We start from the raw sequence: 19,766 nt of genomic DNA on the forward strand, positions 1-19,766 counted from the left end.
GACTTTCAAGGGTTCCCTGGTGGGTGAGTTTATGTGAAAGCGTTCCACATTGCCAGCCAGTTGAGGATCGTGTAGCCACAACACTAGTCTTGGAGGAATGAAGCCAATTGGGAGGGAGGGTAACATGACACTTCCTACGTCTCTTGTCCTCACTCCGAATGGACAAACCCTTTCACAGGCGTTGGCAGATATGGGAAGGCTTCCCGAAGGTAGAAACCTTGAAAACTACCGCCAAACTCTCTGGCTTGCAGCCCGTTTGCTTTGTGTAGAGAAAAACCCGGGTGGGCAGGAAATGGCAATTTCGCACGTATCTCGCGCAGACCTTGGGATCCCTGCTTGGCAACCAAACAGAGCAGGGGCTGGGCTCCAGCCAAAACGAAACCCCGGCTTCCCTCCTCCTTTTGTTATTTTTGCAAAGTGAAAGCGCGTGCATGTGCCGCAAAACTTGCAAAAGCACAAGCACACACTTTGCGCGGATGTGCTTTCTCTCTCGCGCGCGCACACACACACAGAGACACACGCAATGCTTTGGAAGTGGCCTTGGTCCCTTTAAGAGCGCGGGATCTGGCGGGGGAGGCCAGCCTGGGAGGCACAGCGAATGCCTGGCTGTTTGTTTGGTGTGTGACCTGCCTGCCTGCCGCTGCTGGCGAGCTTTGGGGGAGCGCCGCGATCAGTCTCTCTCCGGCTCCCCCCACGCCACGCCACCCCACCCCCGGCTCCCAACAGCAGCAAAACGGAGGAGGAGGAGGAGAGGATGCCAAACTTGGTGCTTTGCAAAGGCTCCCGAAAGAGAAGCAGCTGCCGCAGCTAGAGTAGTCGCGGCTGCTGCTGCTGCTGCTGCTGCTGGTGAGGGCCAGACATCTTCGACGCGAGAGCAGCCCCCAGCCGGGCTCCCGTTTTTTGTTGTGTGTTGTGTTTTTTTTTGGATTTACAAACAGCCCACCAGGCAGATGGGAAGGAAGGCGCCCCGAGCCGCCTCCCGCCGCCGCCGCCGCTGCTCCCGGGATTGATCCCGCCCGGGGGGATTCATTCGAGAGACCCTGGTCGGTCTTCCTCGAGATCCGTGGCGGGGATTGCTTCCTCCGGAGACCCGCCGTCCCTTGGCGCCGCTCCTGTGGCCGGCCTTTCCGCAAGAGAAGAAGGCGAGGAAGCTCGCATGGCCAGTCTCCATGTAGGAAAGCGGGCGAAAGAGGATTAGCGATTTTTAAAGCTGCAACGGCAGCAGCAGCAGGAGGCGGCGGCGGCGGCTAGTTTTGCCTGGAGGTAAGTAGGGGAAAAGATGTAGGGGAAGCTCCCCCCCCTCCTCGCCTCCCCCCTCCTGAAACGAGTGCTAAGGACGGAGGCGGAAGGCAGATCTTCTGGATGGAGAATTCGCGCCCTCCCTCTCCCCCCCGATCGGCTTCTTATAGATCAGCTTCTGGTCTGGTGTGTGTGTGTGTTGTATCCCCCCCCCCATTTGCCCTTTGCGTGTGCAATCAAGCTGGCCTTTCCTCCGTGCTCAGTTCTGATGCACCTCCATGCATGAGAGAGGAAGACAGCAAAAGCAAACCGAGGGTTAACAACTCCTGGCGGGGTGTGTGTGTGTGTCCGCCCGCCTCTTGCTCCTTTGCATACTGCTCTGCTCCAAAACACACTCCGCGCGGCCGGGATGGTGGGGGAGGGACGTGGCCCGTTTCGCCCTGTCTAGACCGGGGGGATTCCCTTCAGGCGGGAGCAATGGGCGAGCGGGCAGCTCCGCCTGTTTTACTCGGAAGTAGACTCGGCTGCCTGCAGCCAGGCTTACTCGCTGGCAAGTGTGCCGAGCAGGCCTGCCCTGAGTCATGGCAATCGCCGCCTGCTAACCTGGAAGGAGAAACGACAGTGCCACTGCCAGTCTTCAAAAGTGTCGGGATCCTTCCCCCCGCCCCCCCTGCAAGTTGGGACTTCACTTACTGGGTTAAGAGAATGTTTAGTTGTGGATGTGCTTGCAGCCCCCCCCCCCCCCCACTTGTGCCTAGGAGCCAAAGGCGAGGATCCCCAAGCCGCCCTCCTCTTGGGAGCAAGTTGCATTGACATCCATGCAAGCCTAGGGCCAGTTTAAGTCTGAGATGCTGTGGATGGGGCCCTCTGCCTTTAATCATGACTTTCTGGGGAGGTGGGCAAGGCCTGTAATCCTATACCCAATTCCGTGGAATAAGCCCCATTGAATTCAATGGGATTGGCTCAGTCTAGGAGGACTCCTGCCTCCCCCTGCCCCACTCCTTGGATGCCTGTGCCCTCAATGGAGCTTGCATCATGCACATGACAGAGGCAGAACTGGCTGCAAAAGAGGAAATCTTGACTAGTTTCCCTGTCTTTTCAAGGGAGATGTGCTGAAAAATCGAATGCTTGTTGCTTCCATTTCTAAACCTTAAAGACTACTGAGGAAGGGAGAAGAGAGATTGCCTTCCTTGTGTTGGTGAAGGGAGGGAAGGGAAATGGTTTTGCCATCTGTCAGTGTAAATGCTCACATTCCTGTCCACACGGTGTCTTCAGTGGGTGGATGAGCCAGAAAATAGCGGAGCTTGTGTTTCCACTTACACACCTAGGCCTACTGGAATGATAAGTGCAAGTTGGAGTGAGGAGGAACACGGGGTGGGGGTGGAGCATCCGAAATCACTGACAGATTTGAAATCCGGAGAAAATTGTTGCTAACTTGGGTGTACATTGGTTGTTCTGGAGTGGGAAAGATGGACAGCGGTGTGGCTGAACCATGGTTATCTGTGCTCAAAGTGGAATTGGATGTGTGTGGCTATGGCAATATTTGCATGGAAATACCTAAAGTGATGGCAATTGATGCCCATGCTTGTACTCCTTCCCCCACAATATTAATTCCCTTTGCTAGTGGTTTCCTTTGTTTATGATCGAGTTTGCTTTATGTGGGTTCTGGTGGCAAGGAGTGATTAGCCTGCTTATTTTTCCACCCGTGGCTGCACAGCAGCCTTGTGACAGAGTTACGGGGAACTTTAATTCCTGGAGTTAAGTGCGGGACTCTTCAACTCTTCAAGGCATGTGTAATATGTTTGTCCTGGCATGGAGACAATTTTGGAAGAGAGTCATGGTTGCGCTCTCTCTCTCTCTCTCTCTCTCTCTCTCACACACACACACACACACACACACACACACAACTTCCCCAAACAAACTGGTTTGTGTGTGTGGGAAGATAGTCCATGTGTGGAGATAGGCTGAACAGCTTCAATACCTGTGATAAGGTCTTTTGTTGAACATACTTGCAGGTTGACTTCAGTGGCTGATGTGTAAATATTTGTTGGGCAAGCAGAGAGGGATTTTGGAGTGTGTTGGTTGGAAAATGCAAAGTACTCTCCTGAGCAGTTTGTAACTGATTGTATTGGATGTGCCTTCTCGTCTGCTCGCTCGCTATCTCTCACTCCTGAGTTTGCTACCTCTTTGCTGGTTCAGCAGGAAGGAAATTTGGCAGCGAACCAGTTGGCCTCCATCTTGGAAGTGGCTCCTGAATCCCTAGATGAACTGCTTGTCACAGGGTTCTTTATGCTTGAGGCCCATAATGCCTTTTGTGTTTCCCACGCCTACCATTTACATGTTGCGGGCTCCAGCTTTCCCCTAGACTCCGGCCAAAGCAGACCACCGCAAGCGCCCTTCTAATTTATTATTCATATTATTATTGGGTGTCCTGTGCTTTTGATCCAAGAAAGACTTCCAAGGCAGGTTACAGAAAATCCAGCCAGCCCAGTTTTGATTTTTGTTCTTTGCTCATCCATAGGTGAGCAATGATTGGGTTGGGTGGGCTTTCCTTGGGAGGGTCTTCCGAAGCCTGTCATGGCCCTGTCTCCTGCCCACTGCCTTGCTTCTGGAAGTGGGAAGATGGAGAATAAGACCTCAGGTGCTGACCGTAGCATATGGTTGGCTCATATGGAACCAGATGGTCCTTCAGACAAAGGTGTGGTGGTTGCAGCCAACTTATTCAGGCACTTTTAATGCTGGAACAATTAATAATATTAGCTTTTACCAAGTTCCTTCTCTTCCTGTTAATGGGGAGTAGTTAACAGGGTGCCTAATGTCGGGGCCTTCTTAGCTGGGCTTCTTTCTGCTGGTGCTGCCCCCAAATGGTTGCCCCCCCATTTCGCTGCCCTGTTCACAGATGGTGAAATGCGGGGGGCTAGTTTGGTGGCCTTTGGGGGGAGGCCAAATGGGGTGAAGGGGGGTGCTGTGATGGCAGTGTTCTTACTGATGGCCACCATTCCCCCTCTCCTTTAAGGGATGGGACTCTGTGGTGGAGCATCTGCTTTGGATGCAGAAGGTCCCAGGTTCAATCCCTGGCAGCATCTCCAGGTAGGACATGCTGGGAAAGACTCCCACCCGAAACCCGGCAGAGCTGTTGCCAGTCAGTGTAGACAATACTGAGCTAGCTGGACCAAGGGTCTGACTCCTTAGAAGGCAGCGTCCGATGTCCCTAATGCCAGTACATTGTTACTTGGCATTATTCAGGGGTGGAAGGGAAATATGGCAGCTACCAGGAGGAGCATCACCACCACTGCCTAGAGATGTGAGGCCTGGCGGGAGGTGGAAAAATTCGGGGGGGGGGGGGGTACTGTGTTTTCCCCAAGGCCGGAGATGCATTTTTGATTTTTTTCTCCATCTTGAGCAAACGCTGTTTTTCCGTGCCCCCACCCTCAGCAACAAATAAAGGGAGGCTGAAAGGCTAGTTCCCGCCCCCACCCTCCCAATTTCAAGTGACAGTTCTGGGAAGAAACCCTTGGGAGAACTTTCGAATTTCCCACACCCAATTCCATGTACAGAAGTTAACTTGTGTGCACCTCAGTGGTTGCTATATACCTCTTCCAGTGGCTGATGGTGGCTCTGTGTGTGTGCTTGTTTTGAGCATTTTTGGAGAAGTGATTCATCACTGACTGCAAGAGAAGCAGGCAGATTTGAACTCTGGGGCCGGAGTGACTGCATTGCTCTGATTGCCCACTGACCTTTCCTATCCTTGTCTAGCAGGAGTGGCCAAGCTGAGTCTCCCCAGCTGTTGTTGGACTACAGCTCCCATCATCCCAGCCATTGCAGCTGGGGATCTTGGGAGTTATAGTCCAACAGCAACCAGACTGGGCAGTACAGAAATGAAATAAATCAACGTAAATATCCCTTTACTGTTAGCAGATTTTAATACAACAAAGCAATTCATGTGTGCTTCTTGCTTTGGAGCTGAATATTTGCACCGCTGAATATCTGCATGCAAAGCTTGTTATCGCTTAGTATGGTCTGCCTTGCCTGGCATTGTCTCTCCATGCTTTCAGCCAGGGGATTTTCCCAGTCCTACTGGGAGGTCCCAGGGGTTGAGCCTGCAATCTTGCGCATGCAAAGCAGATGCTCGACCAGTGAGCAACAGCTGCATTTCTTTATGCAGAATGCTGGCCAGGCATATTTATTGGTCCCTTTGAAAAAGCATCTCACCACAGAGCACGCCCAATGCTTCTGCAGTTGCCCTTTGGAGGTTGAAGGGCTGACGTAGGCTGAACTACAGGCTGAACAGAGAGGGTGGGTTGAAAATATTCTGCAGAAATATTTCCCATACTTCACTTTTTCATGGAGAGATTTCCATTCCTGAATTTCCTTTGGATCTGTAGTGGTGGACCCGTTGGGTTTCAGGGGAACCTTCTAGTCATTGCTGAGCTGCTCATTGAGGAACTTCTAACTTTCTGGGGAACTCCGATGTTCCTTGGAGCACTGCCAGAAAACCATGTTGACTTTTGGCACAGATGTGGCTGCTGTAGTTGTGGCTGCTGTAGTTGTATTAAAGGTGTGATTTAATGTGTTGTGTGTTTTTATCTCATGCTTTAATGTTGTGTTGTAAGCCGCCCAGATAACCATTTGTTATGGGGTGGCTAACAGTGTTTTATTATTATTATTAATTATTGCAAGCACAATTGGGGCCCCAGGTTGCTTCAGGACAACACCAAACTGTGTCATTTTTATCCCACACTCCCCGGAAGGTGCGTTACCTGCTGCAGAGTGAATGTGGTGGGTGTTTCCTGGGCATCTATTTTTGGAGAGGGTGGTAGAATTCCTTTGGGGCCTACTCCGGGCCAGTGATGTGTGTTCTGTTGTTTTGCTCAGTAAGATAAACAAAACGTCATGTGTTGCAATGTCTAATTTGCTTTTATGGGTTTGAACTTTCCTCTGACTCCTGCTCGCATTCTGGCATAGAACTTGTTAACTGGCTGCCAGTGTTCTGGGAATTGGCTGGGTGCATATTTGCTAATTATATGGCAGTGAGAAATACACAGTTGATGTATGTCCCAGTTTGTAGTCCTGGACAAGCATTTTGGTACACAAAAGCCAGAAGTAATGTCAGGGTCATCAAAACAGAGTCCCAACTTTGGGCGTAACTATAAATCTGTTGTTGTGTTACCTCCCTCGCTGCCTTCCCTTGAATAGTGGGCATGGCCACATCGAAGTTGGTTGTTACAGTCATCTCTTGACAACTCTGGTTTTACCAACCACGATTTTGAGTATATGCGGATGGGAGAATGTGTCAGGTCCTGCCAATCCTGATCAGAGTATCCATGGTTGGTGAGGTTTTTTAGCGATGTGGGGGTGGGTGGGGTCAGCAAATTTGGGGGTTCCGAGGTTCAAACTGCCCATTCCTCTTGGTGGACCTTGCTGCCACTTGCCGATATAAAATGCCTCTGAGTAGTTTTGGGGGATTCAAAAAGTTTCCAGAGGTTCCTCTTGGTGACTCTTGGCAATATTTCAGGATGTTTTGATTATTATTTTTTTTAGCAATTTATTTTGGTATTTTTTCCTTTTATTTTTCGGTCTCTTTGCAGTCACAGTTCCCCTAACCCTCTGTTTCCCCTAGACTTTAATGCCTCACCAACTGCGAATTTGCCCGCGGCAAGGTTTTGCCAGAATGCAACCCTCACAGTTAGCAAGGCATGACTGTATACAGTTTTCTCTATGCTGGACTTCTTTAGTGGAGTTTAGCCACAGTGGAGCAGGCACATCCTCAGCCAGGCTGCACGATTTCAGCCCTCCTGTAGATATTCGCCATTGCGTCGTTGGCCACCATTGGCCACAGTGGCTGGGAATTCTAGTTCAACAGAGGCTTAGGGGTGAGATTATACAGCCCTGATCTACAGAGACATGGGTGGGAACTGTTCTGCAGAAAGATTTCCCATACTTTACTTTTTCGTGGAGAATTTTCCATTTCTAAATTGCTTTTCATACAAAGTTATGCATTTGTTTGTGTCTTTATTGATATCCCCCCCGCCCCCGCCCATCAAATATTTCAGTTCAGCTACTTGAAAAACTTGGAGATTGGCAATCAATATGATGGGTTTTTCTTGCTAAATGTATTGCTCAAACAACATACCAGACCAGATCAGTCTATTTAGGGCAGTTAGAAATCTTGCATAGTAAAATTTTCTGAAGGGGGAAAAACGCCTGGGAATCTTTTGTGGGGGGTGGGATTGCAGTCATCCTGCCCCCCCCCCAAATGTTTCCAGTTCAAAAATTTTCAGAAAACTCACATCTCTGTGTAGATGGGAGGCAAGTTAAACACAGAAGCCAATGGTATGTAACCGCCAATCCCAAGATCCTTAACACACATACATACATACATACATACATATGTTCAGAAACCTCTTGGCAACCTTTAGAACCAGCCAGTTCTAAAACTCAAACTTCTCTCTCTCTCTCTGCGATCATTTTAAAATTGTGCACATTATTCTTTTAGCTCCCACCCTGCAGTTAGGTGTGGCTCCAGCTTTCTTCCAGAATGGTTTTTTAGTTAAATACTGCTACGATGAGCCTTTGGTGGCCATGGAGGAAATGCCTGTTGTTCACCATCAACTAGCAGGCTGTGCAGGAACCTGGAGAGGCCAGTGTGTCTGCCTTCTTTGCTTAGCAAGGCCTCTGACGAAACCATCCCAGAGACAACGCTGAGTCAGTGTGGGGAGGGGGGTGTAGCCACTGTGGGAAGCCTCCGTGTTGAGACCAAGGCGCCTGGGAGATGGGAAGCATGTCGGAATGAGTGCCAAGGCGATGCGCTTGCCAGCAGTCTGGGAAATGATCATGCTTCAACTCCAAGGGAAGGGTTCTATGTCTGAAGAGCTCCTCAGCAAACATTAACTAACGTGATGGAAGGGTGGCGCGGCAGTGTTGCACGGGAGTCAAGAGAGCTTTAAATGAAGTTTATGGACCGTGGAAATGAAGGCTGTTTAAAAATAAAAATCCGAAGTGAATCTCCGAGTTGCTGCATGCTTTAGTTGTTGTCTTAACATGCACCAGTTGTTGATACAAGTCCAGGGTGTTGGATGGAGTCATAGAGCCCTCTCTCCCCCATGCTTTGGCTGGCGAGTAAATTCCTAGCATTCATCAACTTCTGTTGGGGTTCTTTGGTCTGCCATTTATTTCCTTCTTATCTCCAGCCTCTTCTTGTTTTCTTTTGGAAGGGAGGGTGTCGTCGAGTCTGTACCCCCCCTCCCCCCATGGCTACTACACCAGCAGTAGACTCTTTCGAGTCGCACAGCACCTTTTTGGAATCGGACTGTTGTGCTCTGCTGTTGTTCTGGGGACTCTGTAGCAAACCACATTTTGGGCAAATGGGAGGTAAAGTAACCCATTTTCAGGGCAAACTGGGCTTTAAAGGTGAATTCCAGCACTTTAAATTGGCTCTGGTAATGAGGAGGTAATCAATGCAGCCAATGCAGAATGGGGATGCCATGGTGATCTGAGACACTGAGGTGGGTCTCACGATCACAGAGACCTGCCTGGGGAGGGTGAGCAGGAAGAGCGGGCTTAGCCCACTCTCCCTGCACACGAGCAGACAGTCTCTCCGGTTATGGAGCCGGCGGGTGCTAGGGTGAGCAGGGGCTGTTCCACAGTAGGAAGGAAGGAAACTAGGACCTGCCTTCTACTGAGTCAGACAGACCATTGGTCCATCTAGCTCAGTAGTGTCACACTGACTGGCAGCGTCTCTCCAAGGTTTCAGGCAGGAGGCTTCCCCAGCCCTGCCTGGAGTTGCTGCCAGGAATTGAACCTGGGACCTCCTGCATTCAAAGCAGATGCTCTGCCACTGAGCTCGGGGCCCCACACTTGGCTGTAGTTGGCTTTAACCCAGGGCGTGAAGCAGGTTTCAGCCTTTGGTTTAAAATGAACCAGAGTTTTAAAGTCTGCCGAAGAATCTCTGATGATGGGTAGCGCTGGGAAGGAAGCAAATTCAGGCCAGAAGGAGAGGAGTGTGGGAATTTGAAGCACCCCATAGACTTCTAACCACCATCAAGGGACTGGGTAGTGCTATGTCTGCATGCCGACCTCTCAGCTCCAGATTTGTGTGCTTGAGCTCCTTTGGTACGTTGGATTTCCTCTCTGCAAGGCTCCTTTTTCAAGTTTGCTTGCAGCTTGGTGTCTTTGGTTCATCCTCTCAGGATGGAAACAAGAATAATTTGTATAGTAGCATTCAGTGTGGGAGTTTACTTAGCAGTAGATCTCTGGAATGCCCCTGCATAGCCTGAAGTGTAGTTAAGCAATTGCCCTCCGCAGTTGAGCAATTGCCCTGAACAGTAATGATTAAAAAACCCAAAAAAACCAAACTTCCTCAGAGCTGCAGTGGAGCTGGGATCTGGAGGTCTGCTCGAGCAGCAGCATATACATTATTAATGGAACACAGATACGTCCAGAGGGTGGGTGGGCAGGACGAGAGAAGAATTGTGAACCAAATCTTAACCCATACGGAGTTCGATTCACATCTGCCTGCAATGGTCAATGATCTCTTCACACACTTTTTAAATTACTTTCCTCCTCAACAGCAAACCGCTTTTCCTGGTGTTTCTTACTCCTCCTTTCCCATTGAAAAGCTACTGGGGCAGTTCAGCAGCATTGAAGGACAGTAGGGTGAATAATCTGTGGAGATTAAGGGCCTCTCAGCCAATGCTCTGCAAACTCTTGCTATCTAGATGTGTGCTTTATCTCAACGCCCCTGCTTTTAATTGATTCATTAACAGATGAAAATAGATGCTGCAGTATCTGCCTCTGCTGAGGTGATATCTTGAGCTTATTTAATTGAGGCAGTAGGCTCTGTGCTGAACTTTGTGATGCAAGCCAACCATGTACTGGTTGAAATGTAATTTTAAACTTTGAGCCAGAAAGTAAGAGAGATGCTGGTTATAGCTTCTGTCACATGAAGCCTACCTGATTGCTTTTTTCACCTATAGAGTCGCTACCTGGCGGTTCCCCACGAAGTCTTCCGGAGTTCAGCAAGTAGTGTCCACAAGGAGAGCCATCGCCATTGTTGCGTCCTACATATGGCAGGGCTTCTCGATTTTGGTCCATCGTCCTTCGGCCACTGTGGTTGAGGATGATGGAAGTTGTAGTTCAACAACATCTGGGTACTCCCCCCCCGTCCCCGCATCGCATCAGTGTCTGTTGCTCGTTTTTAAATTCTCTTTTGTGTTCATTCTGGATTGTGGTCTGGCACCAGGGAACCATCTTATTTATTATTTATTGAGGTCATCCACACTATCAAAAACTGTGTTCTCCCCAGATCTGGGAGCTGTGTTTGCTTCAAATTTTTGGTTGTGTGGAAGTAGCAAGGCAAGTGGAAAACCTGGGTAGAAGTGTCTGAGGCTATTCACACGACTGCTTGAAAGTGGGTGAAGGCCAGCCCGCTTTTGAGTGGTCTTGAGAACCAAGAGACTCCAATAAGTGAGTGTGCAGGGCATTCTGGGACTTCCGGGGGGCCAGGAGCCCCCCCCATCCCTGCCCCCCTTACTGGCTCTGTGACGGCTGCCCAGGGTGTCCTTATACCAGGGCTAAGCCCGCTCTCCCCGCAGAGCCCGGTTAGGCTCGTTGTGTGGATCGTGTGTAGAGCCTCACTGTGTGGAAGCAAAGAAGGAGAAAACCTGGGTAGCTTCTCCTCCTACCTTGCTCCCACACAATTGAAAATTGGGAGCTCACACAGCTCCCCAAACCAGGTAGAACACAGGTTTTGATTGAATGGCGGCGACCTCATTTTCTATGTAAATGGCTTTGAGCATGGGTTTGAGAATGTAAACCGCTTTGAGAATTTTAATGAATGGGTGGGTTCAGACATCCTGCAGAACCATGGTTTATTTCATCTAACTGTGTTTAGTTTGTATGTCTGAACCTGCTCCAGTTGTCAAACCATGGTTTATTTTGAGCATTGGGGGTGTGCGCAAACCACGGTTCAAGCACTGGTTCAGTGCTGAGGGGAGCGGGAGCTTTAAGAAAAAGGAGAGCAGGTCCTTACCTGCTCTCGGCTGCCCCATGAAGCTTCCTGCTGGGGTGGCGCTCATCCCAAGTACCCCCGCGCAGTGCTAATAGGCACATGGCGTCCACACAAGCGCCATTTGCGTGGTCAGCATGCTGTTGCTGACCAAGCAGATGGTGCCCACACATTGCACAGATGCCATGTGCATGCTGGCGCCGCATGGGGGTACTTGGGGTGAGCGCTGCTCCAGCAGGAAGCTGCATGGGGTGGCGGATTGCAGGTAAGTTCCCCGCTCCCCTCAGCACTGAACCAGTGCTTAAACAGCGGTTTGCACACACCCCTACTGCCCAAAATAAACCATGGTTTGTTGACTGGAGTGGGTTCAGACATACAACCTAACACAGATGAAATAAACCATGGTTCTGTAGGATGTCTGAACCCACCCATTCATTAAAATCAGCTAGTGACATGGAGGAAAGCTTGAGCAAGCAAGGCGGCTTTTGCCTGGTTCTGAAAGGGCATGAGGTTCAACAGGGGAAGCCTCCCACATATAGCAGGGGTTCTGAACCTTGGGTCCCCACTCCTACTGTAGTTATAACAGTTCTCAACAACAAGCAGGTAAGGACCTGCTCTCCTCTTTCTTAAAGCTCACGCTCCCTTCCCTGCAGCAAGTGCTTAAATCGTGGTTCATGCACGTCCCTGTTGGGCAGTCAAGTCACAATCGTCACTCAAGATTTGAAGTTGGTTTACTTGTCCTGTCTGTGGTGTTGCGTGATGTCTGAACTTGCAACTGTAGTTTAATCTTGGTAGGTTTTAGAAGCTACACCCTCCCAGGGCTCTCATGTAGAGAGAGGTGAGAGAAGAGGAGGGACTTGAACAAATCATGATGTGGCAAAGTGAGCCACCTTCCCCGGGAAGGTGGAATAAAAATGCTTTCAGAAAGCAAGTGGAAACTTCTCTCTGAAGAGGGCTGTGAGCTGAGTTGTACTGGGAACAGTTCTGTTTAATCTTTTGTTGTTTTTGTTTTTTTTATTTTGCTTTGTTTTGATTTTTATCATACACCTTCTCTGGAAAAGTGTTTTCTTTTAAAGTGTATAGATAAATACACGGTAGGCAGGTGTCTTACAACAGTGTGTGTGGGTGCTGAAACCATTTCCTGTTGAGTGTCTTCAGGTCACAGTCACACTGAATGCAGTTGATTGACTTTTGCTGATGACGGTGCTCATCCGTAACCCAGAGAGGTCGCACGTCTTGGGTCACATGAATGGGATTTTCCTGGTCCCAGAACTGAATTTCCCTTTGCTTGGAAAGCTAGGCCTCCCTTGTGGTTGGACAGGCTTGATATAGAGTGACGTTTTTTGTTTTTTCTTTCTTTTAAAAGCATTGTAAAAACTTCGCTGCAAAGTCTGTGCTGGGCAAGGTCGTAATGCGTCATAGGCCTCCGTTTTAATGGCCTGTTTTCTCCAGGCTCTGATCTCCTGGAATGTCTGCCTTGAAGCTACACCTCCTTGAACTTAAAAAGAAAATAGCTGGTTAGTTCATATGGCTTAGTGGTGTTAGCACTGGGAGGCAAGCACAACATAGCTCTTGAGAAATACTTGCTTTCTTTCCCTCTCTGCCTTCCCCTCCCTTTGCCTTCCCCAACACATGGCTTTGGTGAAGGATATCATGTGTCATGGCTTGCTCTGGCAAGAAACTGGTGGTGTTTTAGGGCTGAGAAAAGGTGCTTGCCAATTTCCAGCGAAGTCACTCATAACTACTGTGCTAGCTTGTCGTTGGGCAGGCCCATAGCTCAGTGACAGAACACACGGTTTGTATGTGCGAGTTCATGGGTTAAATCCCTGGCATCTCAGTTAGAGGAGAATAGCAAATCCAGATTAGGTAGCCTCATGGGCAATCCCAGCTTAGTGGCACTAGGGGAAACTAGGCGGGCATTTCTCTCTCCCATATAATACTAGAATCTGGGGATCCCCAAATTAAATTGATGCACACTGAGGTACAGAACTGACCAAAGCAAGTATTTCTTCCCATCTTGTGTTTTGGAACTCATGGCCAAAAGATGAGGGGGTAGCCACTAATTTGCATGGTTTATTAAAAGGGGGCATGATGGAGGACTTGAAAGTTTGTTGCTCATGGCTTTTGTGTCATTTTGGTTGGTCCTAATAAAAGTATCACTAGAATTGTGGCATTTGGATTTTGTCTAATGGACCAGCATAGCGATCTACTACTTTTGTGGAACAAAAAGTTACTTTATTTTTATATTAAAAATTTTACTTCCAGCTTTCTAGAAGAACTCCAAATAATAAGATCAATAAAATCTTATTCAGTACCGTGGTTTTTTCAATTGATCCTACTGATAAGGTTTTAAAAATTGCCCCAACATTATATTTTTTAAAGATGAAGCAAAACAATGAGGCTGTTCTCATGTGTGGTGGAAACTGGGCTAAGGGAGTCCAGCCCGGTTTCCACCGCATGTGTGAACTGTCGGGAGCCACATGGCTTCTGGCGGCAAGCCCACTTAATTGCCCCCCCCAACAAGGTTAGCAGAGTGCGCACTCTGCTAACCCTGCCTCCCCAACTGGGAGGCTACGACAAATCTCCCCACATTGGGGCATTCCCCAGAATGTCTCAAGAACTTGTGCAAGGCATGCTGGGACTTCTAGGGGCCGGGAGGTCCCTGATCCCCACCAGTGGTCCCTCTAATTTTTTTCCAGCGGTGGTTGGAGCTGAGCTGGGTTGCTGCTGTTGTGATGCCGCTGCTCAGAGGCACACGTTTTAATTGGTTGCGGCTGAGCTGAAGTGGGGTGGGGCTTGCCACAGACCATTTGCCACAGACCACCTTAGGCTTTCATATATATATATTGTTATATATATTTTTTGTTTTTGCTCCCCAAACTTTTATTTCCCAAAGAAGCAGCATCAGTGTAGCTTTACTGTCTCTGTACTTTCAGGTCACTGCTTTCTCCTCCTGTTTGCTGAACTTTGCCGACTTTGTGTTTTTGATTTCAGCAAATGCATTAACCTGCTGCCTCCACAGGTGAAACCAGACAGGCTTGCCAAATGCACATCTCCTGTAATCCTCTGTGTTTGTGTTTGTGTTTGTGTTTGTGTGTGTGTAAGACAACATGAAATCCCACAATAAGATAAGCAAGTTGGGAGGAGGTACCTTAGCAGAACTGGAGCAGAAATGTTACAGGAGAGATTGTAACTCATGAGCACAGAATCCAGGCATGAGCTTCTTCAGCTTGTATCTGCTTCTTCATAAACCTTAACCAATGGCTTTTTAAAAACTTGTGGAGGTGCTTTACATTTGAGCAATCATTCATGAAATTTCAGCTGCCTGTGGCTCAAGCATTACTATGCTTGAGTGACTGGAAGTACCATACTTCCAGTCACTCATCCTCCCCTCCATTTTTGAAACAAACCCCTCTTGTGTGGGCATCCTGCCTTCATTTTCAGTTTCAGGTCAACATTGGCATTGCACCTACACTAAACCTGAGCCATAGTTAGCCTAAACCACTCTTCTTAGCTTGATCTTGTGCTATATCCTTTGCTTTGCTTTGTGGTTTTCATGTGTCTTTGTGTGTTGTCACCCTATTGTTGTTTGATAGTTGGTGGCTGCCACTGAGCTATGTTTTTGTTAGTCAGCAGATGCAAATCCTAGAATCTACAAACATGAAATGTTCCACAACAACGAACACACGCACAAGAAGAAGAGCTTCTGTACCTCTGCAAAAAATTTGGTGTTTTCCATTTTGAATCTGGATCCAGTAAGATACTGTGTTGGTAGGAGTGATGTCCTGTATGTCTACAAATTGGTTTGTTTGCCATGAAATGGGTTTGCTTTCCCAGTTTTTAGTCCATAGCATTAGCAGCTGCTGTTATAACAGTATTATTCAGTATATGGTTACTGATTCTGACATTGTTATGGATACTTTTTTTTGTTCTTCATACATTAGTACTCTGCTTTCTTCTTTCTTCTCTGCTGTTGTAACAGATACAGCAGTTCATGGTAAATGAGCCAATCCAGGACCATTGTTAATGTCCTTAAGATGAATGGGTTGAGGTGATTTGTTTATTATAGACGCATATCCGTTGGCAAGCTTGAAAGTTTTTTTTAAAAAGAAAAGTAATTTTCAAAGCTATGTGAGATTTATCTTTGCTCTTCTTGTGCAGCAGTTTTGTAGGTTTTGGGTAGTGAACCGTTTGCTTATGCTTGTGGAGGCTTGCCTTTTGAGTCGATCTGTCCAGGCCGGTTTGGAAACGTCGGTAGGATGTGGAGTTCTCCAAACAGGTTCTGTGTGGCTGGCCTTGGTCTCTGGATGCATCTCATTCCAAGCAATCTCTTGGTTTCACTAGTTCTCTGTCTGGAGAATGAGAGATCTTGCGCCAACTCAGGATTTCCATTCGCTAGGGAAATAGACGACTGGTTGTCAGTTGGGTGTGAATCGAGGCTCATTAGGAGTGAATTAGCTTGCTTGTTTGAGCTTTGGACCTCATTAGCTTATCTGACACTATAAAATGGCCAAATGGAATTGGGGGGATGGAGATACCAGTAATTATCTTGGTACTCTTGTGACCACTTTCACAAGTGAAGAAGCCATTTGGCAGGGATTGTGGAACCGAACTGGGGATCTTGCTGCTTAAGGCTGGGACCAAGCTGAGTGAGTGAGCCGCCTGGGCACTTTCCAGATTACCTGCTCAACAGCGATAAAATTCTTTGATGTTGGGCAGAGCGCATTGAAACCATAAATGAAGGCTGTTGCACAAAGCCACCAGCAGGGGGAGCAGTCTTGCAAAAACTCCACAGCAGGAAAACACAGCTATTTATTTGCACCATGCATGCAACCTTATAGGGCTGTAACGTTGCAATAAAATCTGAAGTAAGGCATCGGAAATGTGAACGGAAATGTGAATGGCACCTTGCTGTCAGTTCAGGGACTGAAACACAGGAAGTACAGAAGCACACTTTGCAAATCCATAGTGACGCTGTGGTAAGGGTTAATCTGGAAAGCGCCCTGGGGAGGCTTTTGCTTGGGCCTTGGAGTTTTCTTCAGGTGCAGCAAGGAGTAAGGATGTGTGATGTGGGCCCTTCTGGCAGTTGGCAGGCAGGCTTGTTTGCACAACCGTTAAACTTTCTACCCACCTTCGGGAGCTGTGCCCACTCCCGATTTTCAGTCATGTGCAACTAAAAATCAAGGTAGGAGGTGAGGAATATGATCATCTGCTCAGCCTCAGATTCTGTCCCCAGTTACTGAAGAAGCTAGGAGGGGAAAAGATGTCATCCCCAGTTGACGCTGAGCAAGCAATCATGCTCCTCATTGGAACATAGGAAGCTGCCTTCTACCGAGTCAGACCATTGGTCCATTTAGTTCAGTATTGTCTACACTGACTGGCAGCTGCTTCTCCGAGGTTGCAGTTAGGAAGGAGCACTGTTCCCTCTAAGACATGCACGCGCTCGTGATTTTTCTGATGTCTGCTCAGTTCATTTTCGATCCCGCTCAGGTTGAATCAGAAAGGCCCCACTCTGAATGCAGGTGCACACACAGTGCCTTAATACTGCAGCCCAGAACAAAACTCATTCCGCACAGAGATGAAAAAAATTAGAGGGCAGGAGTCTCTTTCTTTTCCCCCAAATTCAATTTTTATTGATTTTAGCAATAGTAATATTATCGTTAACAAATAAACAAACGTGGACTTCCCGCACACATCTCTTCGTGAATCATCAGCTATAAGATTTACCCTTGCTATAATAATAATTCAAAACATAAATTTAAACCCTTACAAACACAGTTAGTCTACCCAGGGCAGGAGTCTCTTTCAGCCCTATCTTGGAGATGCCAGGGAGGGAACTTGAAGCCTTCTGCACTTTTCTACCCTTCTACAGACACAAATGGTACTATGCTTGCTGCAGTTGGCACGATAACCCTGGTGATGTTTTGGCAAAACCAGCTGCCCACTTTGCTTTGTCCTTAGCAGATGGAGTTGTACAGTCCAGAATGCAGAATGCCACAGCTGGAACCAAGGTGTGTTGGCAAAAAAAGTATTAGTCAAATGAGAGAGGATGGCCTTTTCCGGAACCATGACAGATGTAACATGTGCAAATCCCGTGACAGTCCATTGCAGAGTTAGCAGAGAAGGAGAAGGGAAGCCTTGGAAAGGTAGCAGGTAGGCTTTTGCGGATGGGAACTTAGCTCAGTGGTGGAGCCTCTGTTTTGCACGCAGAAGGTCCCAGGTTCATTCTCTGCTGGCATTTCTCGGTAGGGCTGGGAGGGCCTACGTGGTCCCTGTCCAATTAGTCGTGAATCGTTGTGGCTTGATCAACACAGCTCTCAAGCAAGTGGGACAAATACATACAATGCCCCCTGCTTGGTCAGTATAGGTGGGCTGGTGCCTAGAAGGTCTGGAGTTTGAATTTCAAAGCCTTACTAGCAATCCCTCTGCTTGCTCCCGTGATGTAAGAAAATACACCGATCCACGACAAATAAGCAAAGCCGTTCTGCAGTCCCACAGACTCTGAGGTTGGCTGTGCGAGGGAGTCCCAGTGCTGGCAGCCGCTTGCGGGCAAAATGTTCTATGCCAGGAAATGACCTGCCCCGGAAAGTGCCTGCAGGGCTCCCAGCCAATAGGAAGGCTGGCCTGGGAGCCAGTCAATTCCTGAGAAATTCCTGAGGAAGTAGGAGGAAGTTTCTAGTTCTTCTGATGCCTGCTGAAGTCCGGAGGTCTCTGTCCTTTGATGTAAAGGCCCAGGAGGTTTTCCACATCCAGCTTTTAGTTCCCATCTCCTCCGGAGTGGAGGTGTGTGTTCACGTATCTGCCAAATTTACCCCAAAGTCCCTGCGAGCCTTCAGGCAGCCCTTCATACACAACTTGGATTTTCTGCACATTAGAGTGTAGCCTGATTTATACCCAGGGTTAAAAAAAAAAATCAACTTTTTGCGTCATTTTTTGGGGCAACTTTGAACTTGTAGAAAACCAAACTCACAAAGCTGTCTAGGAAAACTCCTGGATAATGCCAGCGCCATGGTCATAGCCTCTAATGCAGCTAGAGCCAAATTGCATTGCAGCTTTTAAGGAAGCCACCTGCCTCTTTTATGCTACATTGGGGTATTCCTTGTAGGGAAAAGGCTAGCAAACATGACTGTGAATTTTCCATAAAATGCTTGAACTTAAGTTGTGTGTGTTCATGAGTCAGGCCTTCAGAAATCCCAGGCGCCAGGGAGCCATGGTGTCTAGAAATGTAACTGTGGCGTCTAGACTAGAATATTCAGAGGCAGAGTTACTTAATAAAATCTTTATACGAATATGACAAACCTTTATATACCACCGTTCAAGAAATGTTCCCAAAGTGGCTTACGTAGATATAAAAATAAATAAAATGGCTCCCTGTCCCCAAAGGGCTCACAATCTAAAACAGAAACAGAAGACAGACACCAGCAACGGCCAGTGGAGGGATGCTGTGCTGGGGATGGAGAGGGCCAGTTTCTCTCCCCCTGCTCAATAAAGAGAATCGCCACTTTCAAAAGAGGCCTCTTTGCCAAGTTATTTGTCCCAGGCAGTGCTGTTGCTGTTCTTAGGATGTTACTTGTAAAGGGGATAGAGAAGCAGATTTACCCTCCCGCCTCCACAATGTCTGGCACAAAGTTTGGTAATTTTTTTGTCAAGTGTCGATTGTCTGTCTCCTAGATCCCAAGGAAGTTTCTCAAAAGTGCTCCCCCACCCCGCCCAGCCCTGGTTAATAGTGATCCAAGAGAGCAACCCCGAATGTAACAAGGGCATGTGGGAAGGTCCAGGTGTGCGCCCTGCACGCCTGTGCAGTGAGGGTGGGAGTTTAGAGACTCTGGCTCTATAATCTGGGTTTTACTGAAGAGATTGTTACTGATAGCCCTGGGATTTGGCATCTATATAAATACACAAGCCGTGCTCTGTTTAAGCCGAGGGTGGGGGGGTCACCTCAGTTCATTTGCCTTGGAAAGGGGCAGGCTGCGTCCTGAGCTGCCTGGCCTTTTTCCCAGCTCTGAAAATGCCTCTGCCTTGTGTGGTGTGAGGCCATTTTCACCTTGCCCGACTCTGCTTTCACGGAACAAAAATGTTGGAGCTCATGGACGGAATCAGACGAGCAGGGTTCCTTGGCTGGGTCGGGCCGAGGTCTGTCAGGTCCAGCATTCTGCTTTGGGCAGTGATCGAATGGGGTGGCTGTGAAGGTGGCGGCTTTGTGGTTCTGTCCCAGTGGCAGGTATTCAGAGGCCGACTGTCTTTGTATGTGGCATTTTCATGTTTTGTAAAACCATCAAAACAACTGGCCCCTCCTTCTGTAATGTGGTTGTAAATCACTTCATTTGGGAGAGCTGGTCTTGCAAGCATGAATTGCCCCCTTTGCTGAGCAGGATCTGCCCTGGCTTGCATATGAATGGGAGACTACATGTGCGAGCACTGCAAGCTAGTCCCCTCATGGGATGGGGCCACTCTGGGAAGGGCATCTAGGTTCCAAGTTCCCTCCCTGGCAGCATCTCCAAGATAGGTCTGGGAGGGAGTC

The 19,766-nt window shown here is 48.4% G+C and overlaps 1 protein-coding gene and 1 non-coding gene across 9 annotated transcripts in view; one reads left to right on the plus strand and one right to left on the minus strand.

Moving 5' to 3' along the window:
- The first annotated feature begins 573 nt into the window (after nucleotides 1-573).
- The window catches only part of NCOR2 (nuclear receptor corepressor 2), a 318,459-nt gene continuing 299,266 nt past the window's right edge, over nucleotides 574-19,766 (plus strand). For 6 of the 8 annotated variants that reach the window (XM_053279146.1, XM_053279155.1, XM_053279152.1 and 3 more), the window contains exon 1: nucleotides 575-1,263. The gene's annotated coding sequence lies outside the window, so the exon portion shown is untranslated. Of the gene's footprint in view, nucleotides 1,264-19,766 lie in introns of all 8 variants that reach the window. The other 2 variants (XM_053279156.1, XM_053279154.1) reach the window with 2 other exon arrangements.
- On the minus strand, nucleotides 9,020-9,084 carry TRNAS-UGA (transfer RNA serine (anticodon UGA)). Its single transcript has one exon. It is a non-coding gene; the product is annotated as a tRNA-Ser (tRNA).

Source organism: Hemicordylus capensis, chromosome 15 (genome assembly GCF_027244095.1).
Source record: "Hemicordylus capensis ecotype Gifberg chromosome 15, rHemCap1.1.pri, whole genome shotgun sequence".
NCBI lineage: Eukaryota > Metazoa > Chordata > Lepidosauria > Squamata > Cordylidae > Hemicordylus > Hemicordylus capensis.